The 18,789-nt window shown below is 42.0% G+C and overlaps 1 long non-coding RNA gene across 1 annotated transcript; it reads left to right on the top strand.

The window, feature by feature from the left end:
* The first annotated feature begins 555 nt into the window (after positions 1-555).
* On the top strand, positions 556-6,173 carry LOC116893941. Its single transcript, XR_004387015.1, has 2 exons — positions 556-1,255; positions 5,454-6,173. It is a non-coding gene; the product is annotated as an uncharacterized LOC116893941 (long non-coding RNA).
* Positions 6,174-18,789: the final 12,616 nt, after the last annotated feature.

Below are 18,789 nucleotides of genomic sequence, written 5' to 3'. Positions count from 1 at the left end.
GGAAGCAGCAAGATGAATGCTGGTGCTCAGTTGCTTTTCTCTCTTTGTATTCAGTCTGGGGCCCCAGACACTGAATGCTGTCACTCAGGTTTGGGGTGGGGCCTCTTTGCTCCTCAGTTTAACCTTTCTGCACGCAGCCTCAGAGACATGCTCCCAGGTGTGATTCTAAGTCCTATCATGTTGACAATCAAGACTGAACATTGCGATTATGGGTTTTTCTTTTCTTTCCTTCCTTTACTCCTCAGGTCCTGTAAACCATCATTTTTATACCCTCATATGTGGTAGAAAGTCTTGGTATCTACATTAACAATGGTATTTCATAAGGATACAAGATATTAAAAATCATTATAACTTTAACAAGCAAAATTTCTTTTTTTATTGAATATTTTCTTTATTTACATTTAAAGAAACTGTATTTTAAAAAGGGAACTTGAAAATTTCCTAACACTATTCTCTAATAATCTATATTTCAGTGGTGTCTGTTTTAACAACTATATCTTCACTCATTTAATTAACTTGTATTTTCTCCTTTTATTTTCATTAACATGGCTATAGCTTTCTCAATCTATATGTTTTAAAAAAATAACTCTTTGAATCATTTTGCATATCATTTTTTAGTCTTTTATTTATTTCTTCCGTAATCTTTGTAGTTACTTGCACTGTTTTTGGTTTGCATTTAGCTTCTCAGTTCCCTAAAGCCTTGCAGTCCAATGTGAGATTATTTATGTGAAGTCTCTTTGATATTTTTTTCTCCATCGTTATTAACTTAGGTATTTTTTATTTACATTTCAATTGTTATTCCCTTTCCCGGTTTCCGGACCAACACCCCCATAACCCCTCCCCCTCCCCTTCTATATTGGACAAACAAAATGTCTTAGTAGATTATCCTTTCCTCTCCTTCTCCATCTCAGTGCTACCAGTACCAAGTCTCTCATCCTATATCATGGCTCCCTTCCTATGATATCATGGCCCCTATGACATTTTGCACCCCCATCCTTTCTCAATACCTAATTTTTTATATCATGGTTTCTTTGCTAGCTTTTTAGGGTTTACCCACATTTACACCACTGTTCTACTCCTAAGTACGCCCCAAAGACTTCAACTCCTACCACAAGAACACTTGGATGTCTATGGCTGCTGCTCTGTTCACCATGGCAAGGATATGGAAGCAGCCTGGATACCCGTCAACAGATGAATGGATCATGAGGTGGGCGAGCATGATGAAGAAAGAAAAACGAAATCGTGAAATTTGCAGGTAAATGGGTGGACTGGAAAGTGTAATATTAAGTGAGGTGAGGTGACCTGATTATAGAAAGACCAAGACCCATGTTCCCCCTCATGGGTAGAACCGAGCCACCTTGCTTTTGCAAGCAGAGTGTATGCTGATTGCAGTGATGAAGTTGACCGATGACGCTTCTCTCAGCAAGGATCCCGTTGTTAGCAACACGTGACTGGGTCTATGTCTCTTTTTACCATGTTGAGAACACAAGCTCCGGATGACATCAGGACAATTATAGCTTCATCCCATGTTATGCACAAAGTAGTCTCGGAATTGCAGTGGCAGTCCCCTGTAGCAATGTGACAGCCCAATACAGCTTCAGATTTCTCTTTATTTTTAATTAAAAAGTATGTCTAAGTCATTTGGAATAGTTCACTCATCCAAAATTAAACGTGGATAGGGGTGTTCATGCCACTTGACTTTCAATTTTAGGGATTGCCCTTTGAAGTTTGGTTTTTGTTTTATGATGATGTGAAATACTTAACCATATCAAAAGCCAAGGCTAAAATGTGAATGCTATTTGCAAAATGTCATTTCTATTTCTGCTCTCTCCACCTGATTCTCTTTCCTCTAGGGGTGATCATTTAGACTCTGTTTCTGTAGTCTATCCCTGCCATAATTGGTATTTTGTCACAAGGCAGTCTAATACAGGCACTAGTAATTCATGCCAGGAGTGGCCACTAGGAGCAATGATGAGACCCATGGAAATGAGAAATGGAAGACCAACATAAAGACCAATTATTTTTTTTTTTTAAACTTTGAAAAAAGTATTACTTTGCTTTGCTTTTTTTAAATTTTAATTTTCTTGGATATTTTATGTATTTACATTTCAAATGTTATTTCCTTCTCCCCCTCATCCATACCCCTTCGCCTTCCCCCTGCTTCTATGAGGATGCTTCCACTCCTACCCACGAACTCCCACCTCAAAGCCCTGGCATTACCCTACACTGGGGAAATGAGCCTTCACAGGACCAAGGACTTTTCCCCCTATTGATGCTGGACAATGCCATTCTCTGCTATGTGGCTGGAGTCATGGGTCCCTCTAAGTGTACTCATTGGTTAATGGTTTAGTCCCTGGGAACACTGGTGGGGTCTGGTTGGTTGACATTGTTGTTTTTCCTATGGTTTTGTAAACCCCTTCAGCTCCTTTGGTCCTTTCTCTAACTCCTCCATTGGGGTTCCCTTGTTCAGTCCAATGGTTGGCTGCAAGCATCCTCATCTGATTCAGTAGGGCTCTGGCAGAGCTTCTCAGGAGACACCCATATCTGGCTCCTGTTGGCAAGTACTTCTTGGTATCAGCAATAGTGACTGTGTTTGGTGGGGCAGTCTCTGGATGACCTATTCTTCAGTCCCTGCTCCACTCTTTGTCCCTGTATTTCCTCCAGTGAATATATTGTTCTCCCTTCTAAGAAGGACTGAAGCATCCATATTTTGGTCTTTCTTCTTCTTGGGCTTCATATGATGTATGAATTTTTTCTTAGGTATTCCAAGATTTTGGGCTAAAATCCATTTATCAGTGAGTGCATACCATGTGTGTTCTTTTGTGACTGCATTACCTCACTCAGGATGATATTTTCTAGTTCCATCCATTTGCCTAAGATTTTCATGTAGTCATTTTTTTTTTCTTTCTTTCTTTCTTTCTTTTTTTTTTTCCGGGACTGGGGACCGAACCCAGGACCTTGCGCTTCCTAGGCAAGCGCTCTACCACTGAGCCAAATCCCCAACCCCTAGTCATTGTTTTTGATAGCTGAGTAGTACTCCATAGTGTAGATGTACCACATTTTCTGTATCCATTCCTCTGGTGAAGGGCATCTGGGTTCTTTCCAGCTTCTGGGTATTATAAATAAGGCTGCTATGAACATAGTGGAACATGTGTCCTTGTTATATGTTGGAGCATCTTTTGGGTGTATGCCCAGGAGTGGTATAGATGTATCCTCAGGTAGAACTATTCCAGTTTTCTGAGGAACCTCTAGACTGATTTGCAGAGAGGTTGTACTAGTTTGCATTCCCACCAACAGTGGAGGAGTGTTCCTCTTTCTCTACATCCGCGCCAGCATCTCTTGTCACCTGAGTTTTTAATCTTAGCCATTCTGATTGGTGTGAGGTGGAATCTCAGAGTTGTTTTGATTTGCATTTCCCTTGTGACTAAGGATGTTAAACATTTCTTTAGGTGTTTCTCAGCCATTTGGTATTCTTCAGTTGAGAATTCTTTGTTTAGCTCTGTACCTCATTTTTTAATAGGATTATTTGATGATCTGGAGTCTAACCTCTTGAGTTCATTGTATATATTAGCTATTAGCCCTCTATTGGATGTATGATGGGTAAAGACCTATTCCTAATCTGTTGGTTGCCATTTTGTCCTATTGACTGTGTCCTTTGCTTTACAGAAGCTTTGCAATTTTATGAAGTCCCATTTGTTGATTCTTGATCTTAGAGCATAAGCCATTGGTGTTCTGTTCAGGGCAATTTCCCCTGTGCCTATGTGATTGAGGCTCTTCCCCACTTTCTCTTCTATTAGTTTCAGTGTATCTAGTTTTATGTGGAGGTTTTTGATCCACTTGGACTTGAGCTTTGTACAAAGAGATAAGAATGGGTCAATTTGCATTCTTCTACATGCTGACCTCCAGTTGAACCAGCACCATTTGTTGAAAATGCTGTCATTTTTTTCCTTTGGATAATTTTAACCCTTTTGTCAAAGATCAAGTGACCAGAGGTGTGTGGGTTCCTTTCTGGGTCTTCAATTCTATTTCATTAATCTACCTGCCTGTCTCTGTACTGATACCATACAGTTTTTTTTTTTTAAATTATGATTCCTCTGTAATACAGCTTGAGGTCAGGGATGATGATTCCCCCAGAAGTTCTTTTTATTGTTGAAAATAGTTTTCACTATCCTGGGTTTTTTTTGCTTTTCCAAATGAATTTGCAAATTGCTCTTTCTAATTCTATGAAGAATTGAGTTGGAATTTTGGTGGGGATTGTGTTGAATCTGTAGATTGCTTTCAGCAAGATGGTCATTTTTTACTATATTAAAATTTACTATATAATCCTGCCAACCATGAGCACAGGAGGTCTTTCCATCTTATGAGATCTTTGATTTCTTTCTTCAGAGACTTAAAGTTCTAGTCATACAGATCTTTCACTTGCTTATTTAGAGTCACCCCAAGGTATTTTATATTATTGGTGGCTATTGTGAATGGTGTCATTTCCCTAATTTCTTTCTCAGCCTGTCAAGACCAATGTTACACAGTTGATTGTGAAGAGCAGTGGGGGTTCAAGCCTACAAAACATCTTTGAGAGTTGAGATCCTAAGGAGGACCCCAACCTCTATATGGCTGAGGACCTTGCTCCTTGGCTCTGGGCTCTTCTATTGGCCAAGGTAGCTCCAGGGGTTGTTCCTGCTTGTTCTTTCAGGTGTACCGAGGGTTAAAGTGGTCCTTGACCATAGCCAGGACTTCTCAGAGCATATGTCAAGAGAGAAGCAGTGTAGATGGGACCAGAGCTGGTCAGAGTGCAGAGGGGATCAACTGGTTGTGCAGCAGTAGCTGGATAGAACTTTGAAACACAAGAGTCCAGCATGTCCTCCACTATTGTACCCGTGGGCTTGCCTTGTGTAGTGTTGGTATCACTGCACACAGCATGCACAGCTGAGGGAGACTGCTGGTGAGAGTTTTTCGCCAGCAGCCTGTACAGCCCTTCTGGGAAGTGTGAGGGTTAAACACTAGGGAGGAACTAGGGTTCTGTCCCATGAAACAAAAACAAATACAAAACCAGGCAAACAAACCCCCAGTGCAAGGACTAGTCTCATTCACTACTTTTCTTTTTTCAGATTTAGATGGGATCCTGACTTAGAAGATGAACAAACATGTAATGTTCCTTGATATTGCCAAATTTCCCCCAAGGGACCCCAACCTTTCCATTCCCACCAGTGGGGTTGAAGAGTGCCATCTGCCCCACCCCCTGCCCCAGTCTTACCAAGAAAATTGATTGTCAAACTTCTGGATTTTTGCAGTTGGGTTATGAGACATGAAGTTCCCATGGAATTTTAATCTTCATTTTTTCTTCTGCTGAGCAAGGGGATAATCTTTTATTTTTGCAACTGAGATGAGCCTGCTCCTCCTACTTTTTGGCATTTACTTTGATCCCTAATTTTATCTGGGCTTTTTTTGCTTTGCAGGGTCAACCATCAGGGGTCGTCGTCAGGGGCATTTAGAGACACTTGGCTTTGACTTTGGCCTTGCTCACTGGACTTAGAAGGTGGAGATCATCCCCAAGGATCAACCCCGAGGGTGCTGGTCCTCACTTTCTGTCCTATTAAGACGTCTTTCTTGGTGCTCATCCATGTGACACCAGACAGGCTCACCCAGGAGTCTCTGTGCTTCTCCTGTCTCTGCCTCCCATAACTGTGCTGTGATTACAGATGTGCGAGCTTGGCTGACTTTTCCATGGGTTCCAGCGTTCCAGCCTCAGGTCATGCTTTAGCCACTCAGCTGTTTTACCTCCCCAAACCTCTTTTTCTAGAACTCTGAGATGAGACTATAGATGATTGTCTTGACATACTTTCTTTTCTTTAGTGTAGGATTTGGTATAAATCTATCTCCTGGGGCTTCTGTAGTTATATCCCACAAAATTTGATATATTTTATTTCCATTTTCATTAAATTCAATGGGCTTTAAATATTTTGAACCTTTCTCTTTGATTCATGGATGATTAGAAATATATGATTTAATGTCCACTTGACTAAATATTTTTGCTATTGATTTAAAATTTTATTACAATGTAGTAAGAGAACACATTCCATGTGGCTTGAGGTGGGGGGGATCTGTCTTGGTACATATCCCACAGGTACTAGAAAACAATGTTTACTGATATTGGTAAATAAATATTCTACAGATGATCCACTTGGTTGAGAGTCTTCATAATCTTTGTTTTTCTATGATTTTTCTGAGCATTTGTTCTATAAATTGCCAAGAATAAGATATTGAAATCTCCAACTATAATCTTGTATTTAAGATAGGCCTGGTGGCACATGTCTGAGAAGGAGATACCTGAGCTAGGATGATAGCAACTTTGAGGGTAGCCTGGGCTACACAGGAAGATCCGGTCTGCAAAAAGAATCTTGGAATTGTCTATTTCTCCTTTCTTCTTTCTCTTCTTCCTCTTGCTTAGGCTCTGATAACACTTAAAATCCATTTGCTTAGCATCTGAGTAACGTTTGCTTAGCATCTGAATAACACTTAAAATCCATTTGCTTAGCATCTTATACTGACACTATACATGGCGTCTTTTGCAGGTATTATATGTGTAGGGCATTTCTAAAAATCTATTTTGATAATCTGTGTCTTTAAATGGATTTTTTTAGACTGCTTAAGACAACACTTAATGTAATCATTGATGTTAAAATCTAAGTATGTTCTGTGTTTTAAAAATTATTTATCTTTTTTTCCTCTAGTTTCTTTCTTCTTCCATTTTGTTAAAAATTAAACACTTTGCATTCTGTTTTGGTTTATCTAGAGATTTTTAAATGTATTTTCTGGGTGTGTTGAATTTGGCTGTGTGTACATGTGTGTGAGCCTGCTTGTAGGCACATGGCTGTGTGGAGGCCAGAGGTCAACACCAGATGCTTTCCTCTATGGCTTCCTACATCATTATTGAGATTGGGTCTTTCACTGAGCCTTAGCTTACTAGACCAGCTGGCCAACATGTCCCTACGATCTGTCTGTCATAGTCCCCAGCCCCTGCATGGGGAGATGTGCACTGCCATGCCTGGCTTCTGGTACTTGAGACCACATGTATGTCCTCAGGGTGGTGTAGCAAGCACTTTACCCCTGGGGGCCTCTTCCTAGACCAATATAGTGGCTTTTTAAAACATAAATTGTTTCTTTTTATGGCATTTTAAATGATTAGATAGGAAACACACACACACACACACACACACACACGTCTACTATTGCCATTATGATACCAGTTTGAACAAAATGCAGAAATACTGTCTGTTTTTATGTCCTTCACCCCTTCCCCACATATAATAGAATTGCCTTATATATTTCTCCTATGTTTATTTAGAGAAAAATTAGAAAGTATTTCAGTTTTCACTTTCCTCTGACATGGTGTAGAACTCTAGCAGGACCTTACCCCTCCTCACTCCTCCATTGTCTTCCTTTCCCACCCCAGGGACCTACTCTTGCTTGGCCTTTCCCACCCTCTGTGCTTTAGAACTCTTCCTTTCATCTTTTTTATTTTTTGTTTGAAAGAACATCCCTAGTTATTATTTTGAGATGGATTTGTTGATGACACAGCTAAGTTTTTCTTCATCTGAAAACTTCTCAATTTTCATCTCTCTCTAATAATTCTCACTGCATAAAGAATTCTGAAATGACAATTCTGTTTCAAAATCAGTCTTGAAAAGGAGCCATTTTCTTTTGTCCTTCATAGCTTTGAGTGTAGAATCTACTGTCATTTAAATTGCCCTTCCCATACACAAAGGCATGGTTCCCTCACTACTTATTCATTGTGTGTCTTTTCTTAGCTTCAGGAATTTAATTGTGCTCTGCGCTGTGTTATTTACTTGAAGTTTAACCTGTGTGAGGGTCATTCAACTTCTCAGACTCATAGGTGTGTCTTTTCCCAAATATTGGAAGTTTACATTCTTTATTTCTTTGAGTGTGTCTTTTCTATCTCCTCTTGTTTTGTCTTTTATTAGGGTTCCAGGGACGTAATGTAAGATATTTGGCTGCAGCCTCTCAGCCTCTGGAGATTTGTTTGTTTGTTTTAATTTGAGACAGGGTTTTTCTATGTAGCCTTGGCTGTCCTGGAACTTACTCAGTAGACTAGGCTGGCCTTGAACACAGAGAGACATCTGCCTCTGCCTCTCAAGTGCTGGGAATAAAGACATGAGCCACCACATTGGGCTGTGTATTTGTAATCTACTTAAAAAAATCATACTGGGATATATATTTAAATTATACATATATAATTTTTACAAATTAAAAATATATAAATTAAAAAATTTTGACCTTATAGATTTTTCCTCTCTGGTCCATTCTGCTATTACATCTATCTTTTGAGATTTTTATTTTAGTTACTAATTTTTCAGTTCTCGAATTTCCGTCTTCCCTGAAATTATTTCTCTCCTAATAGTTCCCTTTTCATCAAGGATGTTGACATCAAGGTCGAGACAACCAACCAACCCACCAGCCAGCCAGCCAGCCAGTCAACAAACCAAGTAAAAGAACCCTTAGCTACTTTAAGATCTTTAACATTTACTCCATTTCTCTTGGCTTTGGCATCTGTTTTATGGTATTTTTAAATGAAATTAAGATTTCTTGGTTCATGAATGATGAGAAATTTTCAGTTAATGAAAAAAAAGTGCAGATTTTGTGTGATAAGGCTCCATTTGGATTTTCCAAATTGTCTGTTTTAAATGGATTTCTCTGGTACACTCTGGCAAGGAGAAAGGACTGAAGCCTTATTATAAACATTAAGAGGGAAGGTGCATGTTCTCTCTCTGCCCTGCTGACCCCTGGGAGTTAGCTTTGTGTCTACCTGGAAACAGCAGTGTTGTAGACTCTCCCTCAGTTTCCTTTGATACCACTGTACTGTCCAGGGGAGTTAAATCTTACTCTTGCCAGGTGGGGCTGAAAGTCTGGAATTTCCACATGGTCCCTTCTCAGAGGGGAGCACAGACCATTGCTGATTTTCGGAGGTGCAAGTCTCAGCTCTACCCGTCCTTTGACACAGTCATGGATGTGGTACTAGGGAACTCGATCATTGTTTGTGTGTCAATTGAACTAAGGGATGCTCAGGTGATTGGTAAAACATTATTTCTGGATGTGTCTATGGAGGCGTTTCTAGGAGAGAATAGCGGTTGAATTAATAACGGAGGAAAAAGACCCACTCTCATCAACGTGGGTGGGCATTGTTGATGGCTCAACTAGAGCAAAAGCCAGACGGGGGTCAACCCTCTCTTCTTTAGTTAAAATGCCCATCTTATCCTTTGCCTTTGGATTTGGAATGAACTATACCACCAGCTTACAGCAGTTTATAGATAGCAGTTCCTTAAAAATGCCTGCGTATTATATTTGTACCTCCTACTGGTTCTGTTTTTGTAGAGAATCCTGACAGACACAGTTGCCTCATTCCAAACTTGAAAGAGTGAAGTCTAGGCTCCTGAGTCAGTATTGAATCAGGCCTGAGTGGGAATGTGATCATAGATTTAAACAGAAAGTGCGTATTGGCTATTTGGTTTTTTTTTTTTCTAGAAAGTATACATTTTTGCCACAGTTTTTTTTACCTACATTGTCTAGCATTTTCAAGGTGACTTCTTTACTTCCACATGATATATGAGGCAAAAATAAAAACTAAAGAATGCATCGCCTGTCACCCCTTGGTTCCAAGTTCTATTGATCTGCCTATTTCTCTCTAGCTGTCAAACTCTTGACCTGTCTTTATACGATTTTAAGAATTTTAAGAATTTTTAGTTACACATGGGAGTGGGCTAGGGGGACAGTATCTTTGTATCATTTTCTAGAAGTGGCAGGTCTTCTCTCTGGAGACAGACTTTTGGGTTCAGAAAACATCAGTGCAAGGTCCCAACCCAAGTATATAACGGCACCTTTGTCCTGAGGCACTCATAGCGCCCTCTCCTGTGGCAGCTGTCTTGGGATGCCCTCGTCACCTCATACATCTGCACCTTAGGTTGGCCTGCTTGCTTTAGGAACTGGAAGAGCACACATTTTTTCTTTTATGCACATAGGGCAGTTCTGGCTGCAGGAGCAGAACCTCCTCATGCTCAGCTGTGCCTTGTGAGAAAAGTCCCACCTGGAGAAAGAGAAGTCCCCATCCTCAGAAACATCCGAGCCGAGAACCAGAGTCCTAGGGTAGAGGAAAGATGCAGTTGACAATCTCAGGCCTCCCTACAGCCAAGATTGTGTGAATTCACTTGCTCTTTTTTTAAAATGAGCTCTAAGAGAACAGAGGTGTAATCTCCATTTTGTGGCCCAGGTCCCCATGTTGTGCTTTGCATACAGAGTGTTCAGCTGCTCTGTCTAATGGAGTGACCGAGTGACTGAAGTAGTGTAGGCTCCGGCTGGTGTCCAGACTGGCTAGACTCAAACACTTAGTGGGAAGGTAAGCAGGGTTGACCCATATTGATACCTAGATCATGCTGTAGATCAGAGAAGAGTGTTGATAACTCCTCCACCTTATACATTAAATAGCACATAGTTAGTGCCAACATACAGGCTGTCTTAAAACTCACAGCATAGCCGGCATCTTTTCCCCCTATTTTTTTCTTGACTCTTTGTGGTTTTACATAATGTACCCCAGTCCCACTAATGTCCCTGTCCCTTTATATCGGCCCTCTGCCCTTGCAACCCCCCTTCCCAACAAAAGAACGAACAAACCAAAACAAAGCATAGAAAACCTCTCTGTGTGTCACAGTGTGTCCCACACTATATCCCTTTGTCCACACATCTTTACTTGCAAATGTTCATTGAAATGAGTCACTGGTTTGATCTGAGCTCTCTGGCTTCTGCCACACCATCAATATTGGATCTCACCGTGACTTCTCCTGGTTATCCTGTTGTTGCCTGTGTCATGGAGATCCTGCAGCTTTGGATCACTGAGACTAGCCCATTTATGCACTCCAACAGTTCATAGACGATGTGGATTTTTGGGGTGGATCAACTCAAAGCCCTGGATCAGCCCTCTGGTTCTCCCTTATGGCACCACCCAGAGTGAGCTCTGCAGCACTGCACCCACTAACCCACCCACAGCGGCCACCAGCAAGAGGCAGGATCAGTTCTCAGGCTGGCTCACCCACACCCATGCCACTAGAGCCAGCTCCATTGTGCTGTCCAGTTGAGGTGTGGGGCCCGCCCTCCCAAGTGCTGCACCCGGTGAGAGGTTGAGCCATCTCTTCTGCTCTCACACCCTCAAGGCTGGCTTACCTGTGCCTTCAACATCAGGGCCAGCTCTACGATGTTGTCCAGGTGAGGTGCAGGGCCCACTCTCCTAAGTGCTGCATCCAGTGAGGGGCAGGAACAACTTATCTGCTCTCATGACTCTAGGGCCAGCTCTTCTGACTGCCTCAGGTGGTGAGGGGTGAGGGAGAAGAGGGCATCACTCCCATACCCAAGCCACCTCACGGCAGAGGAGTTTCAAGGCCAGCTTTCCTACCCTCATGAGCATAGGGCTGGTTCACCCACGCCCCTGCCACTAGGGCGGGCTCCACTGTGCACAGCAAATCTCCTTAGAGAATATGTAAGCGTTCATCTTACCTTGCCTTATCATTCCTGGCTCAGGACAGTTGATCTCTCCCAGATCTTACAGCACGAGGGCCATAGAGACACCCAGGGCTCTGATGTAAAAGTTTAGAAGCCCATTAGGATGGGAAGAGAACCAGGCGATAAAAGGAACCGATTCAGCATTTTGGCCTCTGAGCAATGTGCAGGCATCAGTTAATTAAATAAATCCATTAGAAAAGGAAGGTAAGAATCTTTAAGAACATGGATGCCCTCTGTAAGAAGGCTTAAGTCTGGGAGAGGGAGAGCAGGGTGTCTTGGGGGGTAAGCTGTGTCTTTAAAATACTTTCTTGGAAGGAGACAGAGGATCAGCTCTGCTCCAGGAAGTTTTTATATAGGTTCTCTCAGCTAAGTCTCAACAGCCAGTGGGCGAGAGCATTATTATATCAGTTTTTAGTAAGGAAACAGGCTTAGAGAGATTAAGAAACTTCTCTGAGGAGACAGTTGGCAGCTGGCAGAAGCTGTGGTTTATGCCTGAGTTCCTCTGACTCCAAAGTTTATACGTTCAGCAAGCCACCATGTGGGTATGCTAGGAAGGGGCCAGAGGGACGATGTCTGGGAGATTTACCTTCTAGGCACTGGGCCGATGAAGATTAAAGAAGGAGATGCCTGCCTTTGAGATTCACATTCTCCCTTTCCCCACTCTCTCCCTAAACCACACATTACTTTGAACTGGGGAAGTTTAGTAGAAAGAATGGTCAGCTGTACTAGGAACTGAGATAATGAGGAAATGTCTAGTAAGCAATCAAGAGAAATTAATGGGTCTAAATATAGTAGCTATATGGGCTGGTAGAGTGGCTTAGTAGGTAAAGGCGCCTGTGGCCAAGACTGATGTTTGCTCCCTGGGACCTATGTGATGGGAGGAGAGAAAAGACTCCTAAAAAGTTGTCCTATGAACACCGAGGAGCAGTGTGTGTGTGTGTGTGTGTGTGTGTGTGTGTGTGTGTGTGTGTGTGTGTGTGTGTGTGGTGTTGATTGGGGGAAAGGCACGTGTGACACACACACACACACACACACACACACACGCAGGCACTCACGCACTCACTCACTCACACACACTAAATGTAAGACAAAAACAGGGGGAAATAGTTGATGCAGGAAGAAGCCGCTTTTCCTAGGGCTGAGATGTAGCCTTTGAGGATTGAATCTCTCAGGGCTGAGATCCAGGCTGTGGAGTGAGCATGGCAGCCTGTTGACTGGCAGAGACCTCACTGAAGTACTATACTCATGGAACTTCTCAGAACCATCCTTGCATTTCATTACTGTTTCCTTAGGCTTTCAAAAAGGCATTTTCTTTGTCTTCGATGTTGAAAGCTGCAGCCTCCGCTCAACTCGTGTTGCTCCCCCCTCTCTTTCCCCTTTGAGTACTAAGTTAGACATCCCTCCACCCTGCAACCCCAAACGCTCTATTTGAATTTTTAATCTTTGTTGCATTTTGAGCATGTGTTTTTAGATGTGTGGTCTTCTCTTAGAATTGAGAAAAAAAAACACTCTTCATGTATATCTAATAGTGTTTTATTCATTTAACTTTTGATTTCAAATCTTACATTTTTATTTATAAATGATACATTTCTTTCTTTTTGAAAACCGGCCTTGATTTCAATTTTCTTTTCTTTTTTTAAAAATTACGGTTGTGTATTTATTTGTGTGTATGTGTGCATGCACAAGTACTGTGTTCGTGTTGAGTGTGTGTATGTGCATGTATACTGTGGCATGCTATAGAGGTCAGAGGACAGCTTGTGGGAGAGCAGTCAGTTCTCTCCTTCCATCATGTGGAAGCCAGTTTGTTAGGCTTAATGGCAAACACCTTTACCTGCTGGGCCACCTCATGCTCCCCCCCCCAGTCCCCCTCCCAACCTCCTCAGCTGCCCCCAGCCTCCTTAGCCCCTCCCAGACTCCCTACCCCCCCTCCCCAGGCCTCCCAGGCCCTCAGCCCCCAAAGCCCAACACTTTTTTTTTTTTTTTTTTACAAATTTCAAGCAAATAATATATACTTTATATTTTGTGTTAGATGGCAACCTGGAGACTTTATGTATGTAATCACTTTATGTATGTATGTGTGGGTTCTGCTGGCCTTTCTTCAGGGTTATACTTCCTCGTGTGTTGAACCTTTTTACATAACCAGACAATTCTTGGAATTTTGCAGGGGGTGTTTGAGTCCTGGGTTGAAGATGTATTTCTCTAGATACTTGTGACTACATAATGGTACAGAGGTACCATCAAAGAAGGACCCTCATTGAACTTGGGGATTTGTGGAAAAGCTAGCTCATATCAATTTGAGCCACAAATACCTATTCTGGCCTGAGTTTTTAGCTAAAATTCTCAGGAATGTTTGTCACTTTCAAATTCTGAAGGGCACTACCTTCATTGCTTGTATCCAACCCTTTCACTGAGAATATGGCCCCTCAAGTCACAAGTTTTCCCACCCGATCCCCCATGCTGGATGGTCCAAAGTTTGTCTCTCATTTTCTGTAACTTGCTGGGACCTAAGTCACTTGGGGTTGACAAATATTCTTCAGGAAGATTTGTTCCAATGTTCTCTGAAGATCTCTTTTTTTTCCTTCTAAGCAGATTTAAAGTTTTAATATGTGTGTGTGTGTGTGTGTGTGTGTGTGTGTGTGTGTGTGTGTGTGTGTGTGTGTGTGTGAATGCAGGTGACTTTGGAAGTCAGAAGAAGGCATTAGACCACATGGAACAAGCAGTTGTGTATTTCCACACATAGATGCTGGCAACAGAACTCCAACTCTCAAGGGCAGTGTGTGCTCTTAACTGTGGAGTCATCTCTCCAGCCCCTAGTTTTCCATTTTTGCCTAGCATTTTGTCCCTGGTGAATACACTCTGATTCCTATTCATTTCTGTACTTATTTAACACAGCGAGAGGGCTTGTCAGAATACCTAGGTAGGCCAGAGACTGCTTCTCAGCTCTCACAACAGTCTTGCAGTCTTGTTTTTTTGTTTTTTGTTTTTGTTTTTTTTTTGTTTTTGTTTTTGTTTTTGTTTTTTTTGGCTAACTGTTGGCCTGGGAAACTGAGGCTCAAAGAGGTCACACAGAGAGCAAGCACTGGATCAAAGGTCAGCCTGTTTTATCCTTTCTAAGTTCCATGGTACCCCAGTTCCCAGGCTTTCTCTAGTAAATGTAATTTATAGCAGTCGGGAATTCCTGCAGGTCAGAAGGTCACCAAAACTCCAGGGGCTATCTTACTTTAATTGTCCTTTCACCAAACAGTCCAGCTTCTCCTGAGGAATCCCACTTTTCTTGAGGTGGAAGACCCAGTCAGGACTGACCACACTGGTAAGTGGTCTTCATAGCTGCAGCTTCTCTCCCAGGAGAGCTCTGAGGAACAAGGGAGTGCATTTCAGCATTGGTCCATTCCTCTACTCTGTGTGATATGCAGAATTCACTTGTGATTCCGGAGAGCCCTTGAGAGGAGCATGCACTACAGAGTGCCTCTTGTCTGACAAGACTCCTCCTCTTTTTCTTTCTTCTATACCTGCCTCCCCACCCCATCTTATGCAGAATAAACTCTGGGGACTGATTGTCAAACAGACGTCAACACGGGGACATCAGAAGCATACATTCTGTTCTCCTCTCAGACTTGGAAAGGGCTGAGGCCAATTAAAAGTGAACTTTTAAGAGAAATGAACATCTTGTATGCCAGGTTTCAGCTGAATGTCACCGCAATTGCCTAAATTATGACTATCAGAATAAAACACATTCTAATTATGGAAATGCCATTAGAAGGAGCTCCTTCTGCCCGGAACCAGCTTAAAAATTGACTGCCACCCACCCCTTCCTTCCATCCCAACTCTCGACAGCAGTTCTACATTTCAGAGAGATTGAGAAGCAGCACATTATGGTGAAGAGAACTGGTTCTCCAGTCTGGGTTTGGGTCCTAATTCTATCATTTTCCTGCCATGTGATCTCGAGTAAGGCCATTTGTCAATCTGTGGCCCTCCTCTCGTGTAGCTATCCAATGTAGACAATCATACTGAGTCCATGAAGTTGTTGAAAATATTCAACAAAGGGAAGTATATACAGAAGTATGTAGTAGGTGGCCCGGAACATTCTGGACTACTGAGTGAAGTAGGTGCAGGGTGCAAGAGCAGAGAGGCAAGGCCCATTGTATTAGACACTTAATACCAGGGAAGGAGGAGGTTGGGACTTTAAGAGGAAGAACATACGGGGAAGTCTTTGGGAGAGTGGCCTTTGGGGTGTACTCTAGTAGTCTCTCTCTCCTTTCTCCTTCCCCTCTTCCTCCCTCACCCTTCTTGCTTCTCTCTCCTTCCTTTCCTAGTTGAAGTGAGCAGATTTGTGCCAGTGCCTGCTCAGTCCTCCATGATGCTTTGCCTTTCCAGAAGGAAAGGAACCAAATGACCATAAAATGAAGTTTAGAAACCATGGGCAAAAACAAATGTTCCTCCTTCCGGTTGACTTCCTCAGGCATTTTGTCACCATGATGGAAGGCTCACTAACACAAATAGACAGCGTTCTCCAAACAAGTGAGAAATGTTGTTATCATGGAAATAGACTGATAGCCTGATATCAGTGTAACAGGCACAAGATGATCAGCTTACCAGCTCTTCTTCGGTCCATAACCAACGGCCCTATTGCTTATCTAGATCTGGGACAACGCAGCATAGGCGGAGTAGCAGCACATAGTAGAATAAGACTGTCTACCTCATAGTTGTGGAGAGGAAGGCAGGGAGGGAGGGAGGGAGGGGGGAGAGAGAAGGAGGGAGGGAGGGAGGGAGGGAGGGAGAGAGAGAGAGGGAGAACAGGAAGCATTAACTGAAACTTCACCTAAAGAAACTAAAAATATACTTGTAACTTATTTTCCAAAATGCACATTCTATTCAGAACTGGGAGCCTTGGCATTGATTTTGGAATGGCTTGAGTATGTGGACCTACTTTTCATCTGTAGATCGTTTGAAGTATTTCCCTCAACAGTGTGGCAACTGGATTGTGATGCACTGTAAATGTAGAAGTACAGTGTACTGTGAAAAGAAATCATGTGAACGACCTCACCAGCAAGTTTCATGTTGATTGCACTTTGAAGCAATGCTATTTTGCTTAGTTTGAGATAAAGGATTTGTTGCCACAGCTAATCTTATCCTTAACGTGGGCCATAAATAAGTTGATTTTTACAAATGTGAAGAGCAGAATCGAGGTTACCAACGACTGGGGAGGGGAGCAGTGGGGAACGGGCTAAAGTGAGGTAAGAAAACAAGTTCTGCAGTTCCACTGTGATTCAGAGGGCCTGGAGTTAGGGGTGAGCTGTATAGTTCACAAACCTAGAACTGAGGTAAGAAACATGGCAGTCATACTAATTACTTCGATTGTATCATCATGCAACATAAAGAATAATCATGACATTGTATTTGTCAATTGGTTACTGAATGTGTGTCAAGTGAAATGAATTGTGAAGACACAGTTAATTTTAACCTTAGATCCTATTTTTGAATGTGGATACCAGTACACTTAAAATTCTGTATGTGTCTGGCACTGGATTCCCATTGACATGTGGTCCTAGAGGCTAAAGACACTGCTTAGTGTGTGGGGGGGAGCAGGTCTGGGCCTCAGCTCCATAAGTTGACTGGTGTTTCCACCTCCCATCTGTGCCCTCTGGGCCTGTGGGCTTCTTTGGAGCAGATAGTGAGGTTCTCAATTTCACCATAGGATGAATCTAGTGTAACTGGGCTTTATTTGTTACCACATGGTTGTAGGTTTCTGGGATTCCAAGAGTTTATTGCTTGGGTGTTTTGAGTGAGAAATGTCCCCTGTAGGCTCAGAAACTTGAGCACTCAGTTCCCAGTTGGTACTATTTGGGTGGGTTTAGTAGGTGCTGTCTTACTGATGGAAGCACATGATTGGAGGCAGGGTTGAGATGGAGATTACATAGTCCTGTCCTACTTCAGTTCACTCCCTGTGTGTACGTGGGGTTGAGAGGTGGCCTCTCAGCTTCCTTCTCCAGATACTATGTCTGCCCAGCTGCCAGGCCTATCCCACCATGATGGACCTGTCTTCATTTGGAACCAGAAGCCAAAACAACCTATTATTTCCATAAACTGCATTTGATCATGGTATTTTTATCACAGCAAAAGAAAGGTAACTAATATAATTGCTAACTGCTTTTCTTTGTTGTTCAATAGATAGAACTGTAGACTGTTTATGCAATTTAAATAACATGTAGCTGCTTTAGTGAGACTCTTAGGAAGAAAAATGGAGATAAAATGCATGGGTTTTATCTATCATCCTGAACTGGAAATCCTAAATACCTTTTGATTCTCTCTCTTGATCGAGTTTGCTCTGTAGCCTCATAATTTCCTAAGAGGAAGATTGCATCAGCCTCCTCCTGACTGGAACTGCCAGCCAACCCCAGCTCTCCCCATGAAACTCTCTTTCAGGCTGAAAATCTGATTATGTGGCTTCTCTAACATCTAGCAGTTTATAACTCACAAACAAAGCACGCGGGCTTCTCAGCACGCTCAAGAAGCTTTCTGTGGGATGACGTCTGTATTTGTCTCTTCTGCTACTTCCACTCTTTACTCACCCTAATGGCATATGCTAGACCATTAAATATATATATATATATATATATATATATATATGTGTGTGTGTGTGTGTGTATACACACACATACATACATTTTGGTGCATGTACCTGTAGACATGCTATCAAATATGTGATCACATATAAAGCAATAGGGAAATGTCAATAAAGATATAGATGTGTCTATAACATATATCTGTATGATTGTGTCATTTCAAAATTTATTTATTTATTTATTTAATGTATGTGGGTGTTTTGCCTTCACATATAAATCTGTGTGCCACATGTATGCTTGGTGTCTGTGGAAACCAGAAGAGGGCTTGAAATTCTCTGGAATTGGAGTTACAGATACATATGAGCCACCATGTGGATGCTGGGAATTGAACTTGGATCCTCTGGAAGAGCAGCCAACATTCTTAACCATGGAGCCCTCTCTCAAGCCCCCACATCATGTTATTAATTTGTGTATATTCATATAACCTACCCTTTAATCTATGCATGTGTAGAAACATGCCATTGAACATGTGCACATAACAGTAGTTATTTAATGTGCATATGCAAACATGGCATTTAATGTATACATATGCCCATAATGTGACATTTAGTGTATATACATACATGAATGCAACAAGCCATTTTATGCAAGTAGATAGCCGAAG

This window comes from Rattus rattus, chromosome 2 (genome assembly GCF_011064425.1).
Source record: "Rattus rattus isolate New Zealand chromosome 2, Rrattus_CSIRO_v1, whole genome shotgun sequence".
Classification (NCBI taxonomy): Eukaryota; Metazoa; Chordata; class Mammalia; order Rodentia; family Muridae; genus Rattus; species Rattus rattus.
This window is presented reverse-complemented; position numbering and strand designations above follow the sequence as displayed.